Source organism: Bombus affinis, unplaced genomic scaffold, assembly GCF_024516045.1.
Source record: "Bombus affinis isolate iyBomAffi1 unplaced genomic scaffold, iyBomAffi1.2 ctg00000078.1, whole genome shotgun sequence".
Taxonomy (NCBI): Eukaryota; Metazoa; Arthropoda; class Insecta; order Hymenoptera; family Apidae; genus Bombus; species Bombus affinis.
In genome coordinates, this window is record NW_026108827.1 from 438608 (window position 1) to 449502 (window position 10895).

At 37.2% G+C, this 10895-nt stretch overlaps 1 long non-coding RNA gene across 1 annotated transcript; it reads right to left on the minus strand.

Annotated features, from left to right (window-relative positions):
• Positions 1-2996: 2996 nt before the first annotated feature.
• Positions 2997-10296, minus strand: LOC126927207 (uncharacterized). Its single transcript, XR_007715287.1, has 2 exons — positions 9636-10296; positions 2997-3623 (listed from the first exon to the last, which is right to left on the minus strand). It is a non-coding gene; the product is annotated as an uncharacterized LOC126927207 (long non-coding RNA).
• Positions 10297-10895: the final 599 nt, after the last annotated feature.

A 10895-nucleotide genomic window follows, 5' to 3' on the forward strand; every position in this document is an offset into this window, starting at 1 on the left:
GATCCATTTTCTCTAACAGATCTCCATCTTCCACAGCTACAACAAATAATTTTTTGACACTCTATACATTTAACATCGATTATAATTCTGATAATTGAAACACCGAACATCAATGTGTTTATTCACTACGCCAACACAGATAACAATTAACATTGATATATAATATATGTCGGAGATGAAAGAACACCGGAACCCCTCCTTGGATTCGCGGGAATACCGTAACGTTGTAACTTAGATTAAACAAATGCCGCTCCGATTATTCGAGATTTATGATCATGAGCTTGGGCTCGAGGCGACAATCAATCGCCGAACGTAGCCGCGGTCAAAGGGATGAACGTTTTATCTAACAAAGGCACAGAGTAACTCTATACCTCTCCTTAAAAGAAATAGTCGTAGCGACACGTGGCAGTAAATACTTCAATAGTTTCTATCCCGCGGCCCGCCACACGCAGATTTTGTCCTCCGGGTAAGATGATCGCCGGATGTCGGCATGCCTTTGTAGTGTATGTTTAGCTAACGTGAGGACCCGTTATAGATCTTAAGATTTAGTCAAGCGAAGTCCTTCAAATAGACTTTGTTGCAACTATGGGAAGATAGGAGAAACCTATCTTCCACGATGCCCCCCGTCAACAACCTCCCCTCAAGGGCGGCCAGCATCTCTTTCAAAACGCCGATATGGAGATCGACAAATTAGCAACAGCGCTAATTTCCCTCACCTTTGGAACGAAAGCTTTCGTTGACGAATCCGGGGATCTCATGTCCTTAGACACACCCATTATAGTTTTCCTGGACGGCATCATCGAGACGGAGATTCTTTCTTTCGTACGATCTCATCGACGAGTGACAGTACCACCTTACAACCAGTGAATACCTCACATCTAGTTAACAAAGAGTTAGACTTGAACTGTGCGAGAACATACGTTTATCATCCCGTGACCGCGGATTCGTTTCGAACATAAGATCATTATCACTAGTGCTACGAGTGCCTAATCTTGTTGATAAGCCTGTGCTAGTAAACTCTTTATTGTATCACGGCAATGGCTAATTGTAATGAGAATTCATCAAACGCCCCTCTCCATAATCCTGACCCTAATCCGACATATATATTTGACGATATATATCTGAAAGAATAGAAATTTCATTTAATCGACTATATGACCATACTCGGTTAAGTACCAACAACGACTATCTATCAACCTTATCTTACTTCCTCAAAGGTATAGAAAGACTTTAAAAATATCAGCCATGTGATTTGGTCCTTTAAAATTTGGAAGTAATATAACGATAAAATACCATCAAAACCTTTAAATTTCCAATATTCAAGAGAAACTTGAAATCTCGTTTATTTACTCAGCAACAAAATCTTATTTACCTTCAGAGAACCTATACAATTTTTTCACAGCTCAATATCTCTCCTTTAAACAAAACATCAAAGTATGTTATTCCTAACTTCAATGGGCTCAACTCAATTTTTTGATCAATTTCTCTCGTCCTATACGCTCGTTTCAAAGCTTATAATACCATCTACACCTTTGTCTTGTGTTCCATCCATGGTTCCTATGCATGCAATTTTATTATTATCGTTCCAAAGGATCTTCGCATTTCTGTTTCGCTCGTGATAGGTATTCACATCTGTTTTATCGTGCTGTTTCATCTTCTGGGAACGATATGGTCGGAAATGTTATGATGTTGAATACGCACAGGTCGTTAAACGAGAATTAATTCAAGATAGATTCAAACGGAGTTAATTAAGTGATCCCAATTCCACCGCCTTGGAGGCTGAACGCGTTTTCCTTCCGAACGGTTCGCTCGTGTCGAGTGATGCAAATTTCAACAAGTGTTTCACCTACGTGTTTACTATTAAATTTATTTCTTATCTATCTATATCTTATCTTATGAGAGTTTCGCCTGGTCTTAATTGGTTCTGTTGATTCTTATCGTTGTGAAAAGTCGATTCGCTATATATCTTTTGTATAGAGAACTATTATGTGATGTAAGAGTGTAATGTTGTAATATTTGTGATCCTTACTGTATTAATTTTGTCACTGAGCCGTTCTTTGGTTCGTTGAGCAGTTCATGTTCCCTACTTGTTTCGCTTGGGACTTTCATAATTTTCGTAATTACAATAAAAGGTTTAATTTGTAATAAGTTAAAGATTTGGTCCCTTGCTTTATGATGTACGAGAACCTTTGAACTAACAACTTTGAAGTGACAATTGAACGAGAACTGACAAGCTTTCATTTCAATCTATATTTAAGATATTTAATATTTAATCGGTTTTCGTGACACCGAATAAATAATAAATAATAAATTTGAAGGGAAAAAAACAAGAGATTAAGAAAAAATTCTGAAAGAGACACAAATCGGTAGTATTATATTATATTACTTTGCGAATTACTTTTCAAGCATAAAAATAGTTTGACGGTCACTTGTAGTTCCTTCCTTGCCATTTCATTTATTAAATTCGTTTAATTTCGTAAACAAAATAGCCACTCGTGGCGAGTTTCGTGTTTAAAATAGAATTTTGTCATACAGGCTGGTTGGTAATTGATAGTACAGGCGGAAAATTGGTGATTCTACTCGAAAAAAGAAGTCGAAAATATAGAATAAAAATTTTTCGTTTGAGACTTTATTTTCGAGAAAATCGACTTTGAATTTTTGATCGGTATGCCTGCAACGCGTTGCAACATATTGGAACGGTTTATCAACATAACGTCAATCGAAACACAATCTACAATAAAATCCGTTATAACGAAACGTGATAAAGTGCACGCGTACCGAGCGAAAATTCAAAGTCGATTTTCTCGAAAACAAAGCCTCAAATGAAAAATTTGTATATTTTCGACTTCTTTTTTTTACCAGTTACCAACCACCCTGTATATCCAACAGCTCACTTTTTCTTTGTAAATATTATTAATAATTTTATCAATTTTTTATATTTCCATCTTTCATACAAGTGACAATGAATCATAAAAGTTTCATAGAAATCACAAAGATTAGGGGATAAGTATACCACTATATTTTCATATATGTATATGTATGTATATTCCCAAATTACATGATAGAATATGAATAATATTGAACAAAATATAATCAAGTATACAGTACCATGGAAATACAACAGATTACAATTTTCTACCTGTCACCGATTCATCGTCATCTCCTTTCATTCTTTTGACATATATAAAAACAAATTAACCCGTCTGAAATAATAATACCTCGCTCTTTGAATACAAAAATCTATTCAAATGAAATAAAGGGGAAGAAAATAAGAATAAATATAATTACTCAGGTATAATCTTCTCAAGGTATAATTATTCAGTTACAAATGATTCTTCGTTAACACACTACATTGTACACTACTTCTTTTCCCGGTGGCTGAAGCTAATCGTCGACGTTTATAAGGTACGAATTTTGTCAACGGCGCCATCGGAATCTTTATTGAGAAATTAAAATATTACAATTGCCATCACTAAGCTCAGCGTCCACAATACACTATGTTTTTCAAGTTTAGGTGAACCATCGACGATAACCACATCAGATCCGGACCAATACTCAGTGCCAACCTCATCCAGGCATTCGAACTCACAACATCGGCGTCCAACGCGGAATCTCTTGCAGCTCTGTAATAAGAAGAAATCGATTAATTGTACGGATCAATCGTCACTAGACTACTCGAAAATCCAGGTCATTCAAAGAATAAAAGAAGAAAGAATTGCTCCAATTCCACCATTGCTTCAGCAAAACTAGTATTTGAGAACCATTGGTCAAATATATTATAACACTAAACGTACATTTCGGGAAGAATAATTTGTGCTATGAAACAGAATACGATAAAGTTCAAAGGTTACATCGATTTTCAAAATTTTATAAATTCAGGTGTATGACAGTATCAGTCAGCTCTTTTTCTGTCCCCAAGCGCCAAAATTCATTCCGACTACCATTTTATGTATTTTACAGAAGTAAGCCTTCATTCATCTCCCATTCCATCCACCAACATGCTCTCGACGTATTCTCTTCTAAGTAAAATATTGATGTTGAGCCAGACATCCTACTGAATAATCTTTTCAGTGTTACTATAAGGTATTTAAAACCAGGGTTAGTGCTTATACGTTAGATGTAATACTTGGCATGAAACCTGCTTATATTGATATTAAACTTATGCATAGTAGGATGTTGGACCATTGTCAAAATGAAATTACAATACACACAGTTTCACCGTGGAAAAGTGGATCTTTCTAGCATGTCTACGCAAATGATGGTTGGAGGGGCGAGGGGGAGGGGGAACTGTACATGCGCCAAACACCGTTACGTTCGTAATTTTTCACACAAATTTACAACTGTAGGGAAAAAATTATCTCTGATGTTTCAGATGTTAGAAATTGACAATATCGCAGAACGGAATGCTGTGTTCTAGATATTCTATTTTTGTTACGAAAGTGGTACAAACGAAGTCCACTTAAGAATAGTACAACAAAATCGGTTGAGGTTAGGTTATCATGCAGATATCGCGGCTTTTGCTTTGGAAAGCACGCAACTGCTAGTCTCGTCGTCCCTTGTAAACGAGAGAAAGATATTGTAATTGGTCGAGATTAACATAAAACTCGTCGCATGCGATCAGATGGCCTGAATGTTTAATAAACGAGAGTAGAGTGCGTGCTACGTGGTTCTAGCAGTTTAGGCGGAAACTAATTATTGTAACCGGAGCCGAGATATGTAGCGATATTACTTTCCTCGACAAAGCGTATAAGGTGAGGAGAGAATCGCGATAAAGTAGAACAAGAGACAGGAATTCTTTACGTAAAGCAGATCTGTCAACTAGATAGAGATCCTACAGCTATAACTACAGTGAATCCGTACTCTGGCGAATTGTCGTTTCACAAATAAAGCTTCTGAAAAACGGAATTCCTACAATATAACTGCTGTTGTAAGAATCTACATATCTGATTTTGCTGCCGTATTTGTCAGAACGTTTGTTTATCAAAAAAACGCATCCTCTGTAATCCTCAGTAGCTTAACAAGGCACAGTTAATAAAAGAGATAGAGCGTTAAACGGTGACGATTTAATCACTGTTAAATAGATATTGGTCTCTTTAGTTAAAATGCCCTATGATTTATTTGCATCATTTTTTTTTTCATGCAATTTAAAATATTTAAATAAACAATATTTATCAAATATTTAAATATTTAAAGAAACAGTAGTCCATACAATATAATTTTTTTGATGGTTATTTGATATTTAATATTTTGGTTTACATACAAAATTGAAATTATACTTTGCTTGAGGACAAAAATTCTAATTGCATTCCTAACATATACCAATAATTATTGATCAAAATAGAAAGAACTGCAAGACTAGGAAGATTACTTAGCATCTTATATAGCCTGGCAAGGCTCGAACGTTTTATCTTCCTGTAGATTTTCTTTGCTTTTAGACTTTCCTTCCATTTCTCTGAATTGGTGTCTTCTGTACACTATTTATAAAAGAAGAATAAATTACATGTTACATCCAAGTTACCAATCCAAATAATTTTAAGTAAGAAAAGAGATCTAATGCAGCAGTTTCCACTTAAATATAGATCCGACGATTATTTACGAACAAATAGTATAAATCTTTTAGCAATATGAAATTCGCAATATTTATTCAAATATTTATGTAGTACCGGGGCCAGAAGGCCTAAGGTATCGGCCGAACTGTAAACAATGTACCGTTGGGTCCTTTAAGTGGACAGTTTACGTGAAAAGGCTGCGTGACCTTGATCACGGGGGTTTCGGGATACCTGTTCCGAAGAACGGGAAAAGGTAGAGTGGGCAGAGCGTGTGGAGCGTGCGGAGTGGACAGAGTTTTTGATTGGGAAGCAGAAAGCTGCATGCGAGAATAGAACGACCCATTTGGATACTACATTTATATTTATAGTACGCCATTAGCAAAGAAGACATGTTTGCGTGCGTTATCGATTTTACGCTTTTGCCACGCAAACATGGAAATTGCGATTCAAAATTGAATTTGCACTGGAAACGGTTGACGTTCCCGACTTCACGTGCCCGAAGTGAACGGACAGAAGGATTGAGCTGGAGAACGCTCTTGGCGAGAACATAGACGTGGACAATCTGATCGCCACGGTGACCGCCAAGAACGAGAGCTGAGATAAATTCAGGCAATTTCGCAAGACCGTCATGTCTCACAGGAGGGTGACAGCGAAGGCCTTGATGGAAGCAAGGAGGAGAACGAGAGCAACAACAACTACGCGGAGCAGTGAAGGCAGAGATACAAGACAACAAAGAACCACAGAAGGAGATCAGCCCAGTATTCTGAACTAGCTGAGAAGATGACGAGAGCAATACAGAATATACAGAATAACTGCCTGAAGAAGAAGATACAACGGGGCATGAAAGGACAACCCTGATGACTGCCGACAGGTTTTACCGGGGTTGTCTGTCCTCGAAGCAAAGGAAAAAGGAGGAGGGGTTTTTAGTGGGTATGGCAACAACATCGGCCCGAGTCCCACATAACCCAGTGATGCGGATCACTGGGTATGCGTAACAGCATTTTTCCCTCCTCACGCAAAAAAGAAAAAAAAACTATACACTCTATCAATTTTAAGTTGATAATTTCGTTATTATATAATTTTTCTTAGTCTAAACTGAATCCAGGGAGAAGAACTTTCATCCAATTACATACTTCATTAATTCATGAATTATATTCGTTACCGTACGTACAAAAAGAAAGTTGACTGATATAAAAATTCAAAGGATAGAATTTCTAAGCTCGCGATTGGAAACAGATTCAGTTCAATGGTTTAATTTGCCATTTAATTGAATTCTCTGGCAATTTCAGCGAACTGTGGGCTTTAAAAGTGTCCCGCATTCAAACGCAAGACTTCTCCTCCACCTTTCCCTTTCTTTCAATTCCAACCTCAAGTAATTGACCAATTAATTCGAAGATATATTTACATGCTTGCAAGGGATTCAAACAACTTCGTTGCGTTAAATTCGCAATTATAACCAACACGAATGTCTCAATCAATGTGCAGCTCGAAACAAATAAAAGATAATTAACTTTTCAATATAACGATTGATATGTTTGATGAAGAAAAATGTATGAATTTTTAAAAACGTCTCCTAGTACATTTAGCATTTTTATAGTAAAAACTTAGAACACACACGCACACATATACTATTCCATGAAATGATTTACACAGCTATGAGTCTAATCCTATCATATTATAAAGGGATGGACGAACTTTTCCTAATAAATATAACTTTATACAAAATCTTGTTTAAAAAAATTAGTTTTTTATTCTCATTAAATTAATTTAATATCAGAATATATAATTTTAGTCGTTATCAAAATTTTATGTCAAATGCGTTCATAGATACATATATAAATATGTCGGGTTGACGTTAAGATTTGAGTTAGGGTTAAGGGCGTGAAACGAATCCCTATTGGCGCTAGACGTGATCATTATGCAATAGAGGAGATATTTACTAGTGCAAATATGACTATGATGAAATTGGACAAGTAATCGCGATAATTAGATACTCGAGAAGCTAATGACAATGATCCTAGGCTCACTAACGAATCCGCGGTCAAGGGGATGACGAACTCTACTTTTCTTCAACGTCTAAGTTGTACTCAATGTTAATGCATGGGGCAATCACTACGTATCTGAGAGTTACTTGAATCGTCTTTGAGATCGTACGGGAGAGTGGTTCTCCATCACGGTAACGCTGTCGAGGAAAACCATGATGGGTGTGCCTAAGGGCACGAAATCATCGGATTCGTGGAGAAAAGCCTTCATTCAGAAAGTGAGGGAAATTGGCGTTACTGTTAATTGGCCAATTTCCATGTTGGTGGTTAGGGAAGCGTGCTAATCGCCCTTAAGAGAGAGTTCGAGAAGAGGAAGCGTCGTTCGTGAGAAAAATAGATTTCTCCTATTTTCTCGTAGTTGGGACGAGGACTGTTTGTCGGTTTGAAGGACTTTAGTTAAACAAATCTTAAGATTTACAGCGGGTCCTCGGGCTAGCTGAACATGTACTGTGGAGACGCGTCGACATCTGGTAATCATCTTACTCAAAGAATAGAGTCTGCGTGTGGCGAGCCACGGGACAGAAATCGTTGAAATGCTTACCGTCGTGCCCCGTCCTAAGTATTTCTTTTAAGGAGAGCTATAGAGTTACTTCATGCCTTTGTTAGACAAAACGTTCATCCCTTGACCGCGACTACGTTCGGCGACTGGTTGTCGCCTCGAGCCCGAGCTCACTATCATAAATCTCAAATAAGTACAGTCGAATTGAATGACAACAGTTTCTTAATTCGGCTATGGTGAAATCTAAATTACAGTACTAGGGGTCTTCCCAAAGTTCCGAAGGGAAGGTTCCGGTGTTCTTTCATCTCCGACAAATAAATGTCTAATCCTATGTATTTATTTCAACTGAAATCTTAACTTAAATATTTATTAACAATATTCTGACGAATATGCAATGAAAGATAAAAACAAGTTTATTTTTCCTATAGAATGTCTCATGCTTCTTACTCATTTTATGTTTCTCGTTGTCAGTGCGTAACTACTTATCAGCCGCATGAATGCTAACTTTTACTACTGAGAAACGAAGAGACATATAGATGCAAATATACGCTACCTCACGTGAAAAAACATCAGATACATTAACCAGAAGGAATATCCGATACATATAAAATTCATAGCGTAGTTATTTATACATACGGAATATTTCTTTCTGTATGAAATATTCTTTCTTCTGAATTCTTATTATAAATGTATGTCCATTTCCTACCTTAAAATGTCTCTCCTTTGAAAAACTCCATTTAAATATAACGATCAACAAAATATTACCAATAAAAATATTAAAACGAGATGCTGAAAGAACCTTTTAATGAAGTACAAATGATTATTTCAACTTTAATTCTGTTAAATTTGAATTGAATCATTTATAAACCGAACAGGTGTATAAAATTTTATTGCGTAAAAATCATGAAGCTGAAAATTAGGAACGAATAACGAATGGGTAACCTAGTTTCATTAAAAGGTACGTGTACGCCGATCCGCGTAACAACTTCGACACTCCAATTATTATAAAGCATGTATCCTTCAGAGATTTTTTGCGCGAACGCAAGATACCTTTTACACGTGCAACTGAATAAGTGGAACGTGATTTTCAATATTTCTTCTTGTAGAACTTGTAGCAACGTAACTGTTTCACGAATATTTTCCCTGACACTTTTACAACGATGCGTAGAAATCTCCTTTTCTAATTAATAATTTCAGCATTTCTCTGAACAGTTTCGTTGCGATTAAAAAATATACAAAGCTTACGACGTGCTTGTTTAAAAATATTTATATGGAACAAGATTTCGAATTTGTCGCATCAATCGCGATCTCAGCAGGTGTAAATTAATTCGTTCTAATGAACGAATAAATTAAACGGCTCGTGACAAAAATTATCCCTGTCCATGTTTGTCTTTCTAAAACTAATTCAAGGCGAGTTAAATGAATCGCTGTGTACCCTATTCGCGCAGCATGTGTTTTAACGACCAGCATGCAAGCGTTAACGGTGTACTTTAGTTTCGCATGGTTGTGCTAAGCTGGTTGCTTTTAGAATGAGCATATACTTACAAAAGGAGGTGAACAGAAGATAGCCTTGCACCATTTTGGCTCCGAATGGTAGCAGACGCAAAGGCTGCAAACCGAAGGTCCCGGCACATACAGCAGCCCATTTGAGATAACTTGTCCTTCGAAATCAGTACAGTTTTCTTCTAAAGCCACTGAAAACGATTACCAACGTCAATATCTTTGCCCCTCGACAATCGTACGCGCAGTTACGCTAACCGTTTTAACACCACGCAGCGTGATCGCTCAATTCGCGTACCGTGGTAAATTGTGCCACGACGTATGGTCACGATCATTAATTCGCAACGCGCTCAAGCGTGCTCGTCGTGAGTCATATCAGAGTTTCCTCTCGTAATTACTTGTTTTTCAAATAATCATAAACCAAATAAAAAAAACCAATATAAAAAATTACCTCTTGAATCGGAAAACCAAATACTGCATTATAGAATGTTATCGCGCAAACGAAACGCAGAGCATAAATATTTCGCAAACTTTTGAGTGTTTGTTGTAACGCTTCCAGTATAACCGATGAAATGAAGCGCGAGCACGTCGAACGGTATATTTCGATGAAAAAAAACAGGATGAAAAAGGGCAGCGCGATCGCGTCGATCGGTACTCCTCGCAAATAAATAAACGAAGCTCTATCGCGCTGCATAGCACAAACCGATACGGAGTATTGAAACATCCGACACTAAAACGGTTAATAACATTACGAAAACGACCGTACCAGGAAATTTTTGTCGAACGGATCCGCATTGCGGCTATCACGATGCTTCTTCGTTGCATCGATGCTTCGTCGATGAGATTAAAGCACCGTTGAATTAAAGCACCGAGAACCGACACGCGTCCTCAAGAACTACGAAGGTTCTACTCGAACGAATGAAAACTTTTCTCGAGCCCGGTGTGTATATACAAGACGTGCGAATTTAAAGTTCAGATTGTATTAATTGAAATAATTGGTTGGTTTGATCAAATTAATCGTTTTAAGCAAATCGTTTTGAGTCCAATTACCGGATGTCATCGATGCTACGCTGAAATGACGAAGGTCATCCAAGTAATTGATGTCCACTGTAATTATTTGTTAATCGCGCGTGGAATCGGAACGATTCGACCTCGTTCCAACGCGAATCGTTACTAAGGCAGAGACGGCAATTAATAATTGTCGCGTCATTTGTTCGATCGTGTTCACAAATTGAAATACAGCTGAGTGGCGGAAACCATTTATAACACGTCCCGTACCGCGTAGGTCGTATACATATCTCAGGA